Source organism: Macaca fascicularis, chromosome X (assembly GCF_037993035.2).
Source record: "Macaca fascicularis isolate 582-1 chromosome X, T2T-MFA8v1.1".
In the NCBI taxonomy this organism is placed as follows: domain Eukaryota; kingdom Metazoa; phylum Chordata; class Mammalia; order Primates; family Cercopithecidae; genus Macaca; species Macaca fascicularis.
The window spans coordinates 143,765,702-143,767,555 of NC_088395.1; the positions used below are offsets into that span (position 1 = coordinate 143,765,702).

A 1,854-nucleotide genomic window follows, 5' to 3' on the forward strand; every position below is an offset into this window, starting at 1 on the left:
CTGCCCCTCAGGACGTTCTGTTTCCCTACGGCTTCTTCAAGATGGATCCTAAAAATCGGCCTCAAAAGCTTTGCTGGTTTAGAAGTGATCAGTTTCTCTGATTTTACTTCCTACTTTAGATTTGGGCATAAAAATGAATCTTTTTCCTATTTACCGTTTGAACTCAGTGTGAGGGAAAGGATCCCATTATATTTCCTATCCATGCAAACATGTGAATATTTAGACCGGACCACATACAACTGGGGGACACATAAAAGAGATTTATTGGTTCATTTACGTTGCCTACTACACATGTAAACCCTAGTAAGCCAAAGCTGCTGAGGGAGCCTCAGTTATAGAACCACGACGCCTGAGTTAGAGTTGTCCTCCCTGACTAGAGCTGTGACTCCTGTCTCCACCTGAAAAACGAAAACACGAGAGTTGTCTCCATCTCCTCACCTCTGCCTGTGTGTAGGAAAAACTTTTCTCCTCTTAGCTTTCCCTCTTCAGCCACCACTCTGTTCTCAGACTCAGCTCCCCAAAGCGCCCTGTTCCCCGAAGTTGTTCCCAGAGTCTCCTCTTGAAAATCAAGTTTGGGGAGGAGAGAAGCTCTAAGTTATAGGAAAAACTTCGCGCTCCCCCCTCGCCCCCAACAGCAGTGATTTGCTTTGTTGGGGGTGGGGGCTTCGTTTTCATGTGCAGTAACTAGCTTTATCTGGAGGGATTTTGCTTTCTACCCTCTTTTAAGGGTCAGGGGTCCTCCTCCCCAAATAAGGAAACTCCCACTCAAACCAACTGAAACCGAAGTAGAAATGGCCTACCTCTGCCCTGCTGTTCACAAAGCCCCCAGCCTCGTCCTTTTTCGCGCATCTGGGACCCCTGCGTCCCACACAGCAACGACACCCCCTCAGAACCGCATTCTCGGGATGGGCCCGGCTGTCCCGGGAAGGGCTCCATTGCCCGGGATTTTGGCCTGGCTGAATCGCCTCAGGTCTGCCCCTTAACAAGCATTCAACCCCCCGCCCCCACCTCCCCACTTCTCGGTTGATGATCTAATTGAATTATGCCTTTTTGTTCCAGGGACTACAGAGCACGTGCTGGAGGCAATTAATTATCGGAATGTGGCCGTATCAAAACGGACACTGGGCACCGGGTAGGTCAGCGGCGGCAACTTCCCCCTGCCCTGAGCTCGAGACCCCTTCCCAAATAGGGGCATGATGAGCTCCCTCGTCTGCCCCCCTTCTGAGCCTTTCACCCAGTTGCAATCGCGCAAGGCCCTCGATTCTCGGGGTACCTGGCGGGACTCCCCGGAAACTCTCGCATCAGCGCTGGCTCGGCCAGAGCTCGACAGCCGCCCCTTCCCGGTCCCCCAGTCTCGAGAACCGCTGTCCGCGGGACCAGCTCAGTGAGGAAATCCAAACTTTTTTAAAGCAACTACTTGGCCAAGGGCTGTTGGGGTTAGTGGGAGGTGGAGAGAGGTAGAGGGAAAAGAGGAAATAAAGGAGAAAGTGAAAAGAAAGGGAGGGGGGAAGAAAGGCAATCCTCCTTTTTTTGTAAACCTGACTCCAGGGGATTCATTTGCATGATTTAAGCATATTTGTTCTCTGAACACACCAGCGCCCCCCTACCCCCAAAGAAACCCTCTGCTGAGAGGCACTGAAACCATTCTTGGAGAGCCTATGTTCGGCAGACGCAATAATTTAAGTCAGCAGTGAACTCACCTTCCAACCTGGGGAGAGAGCTCTGGATGTGGAGAGAGAATTGGGGCGAGTTTGATGGGAGGGGGTGAATACGGTAAGATGTGCTACCGGTAGGGTTTTCTCCCAGCAAACTGGCTAAGAAAGAAGGTGAAGTGTTGGCTGGGCCAGGCAGATT

General features: G+C 51.6%; 1 long non-coding RNA gene across 2 annotated transcripts; it reads right to left on the reverse strand.

Moving 5' to 3' along the window:
- Positions 1–240: 240 nt before the first annotated feature.
- LOC135969316 (uncharacterized) lies at positions 241–1,854 on the reverse strand. Of its 2 annotated transcripts, none has more exons than XR_012429947.1 (2): positions 1,274–1,854; positions 241–398 (listed from the first exon to the last, which is right to left on the reverse strand). It is a non-coding gene; the product is annotated as an uncharacterized lncRNA (long non-coding RNA). The 2 variants fall into 2 exon arrangements; XR_010584474.1 differs by lacking the exon at positions 1,274–1,854 and adding an exon at positions 801–984.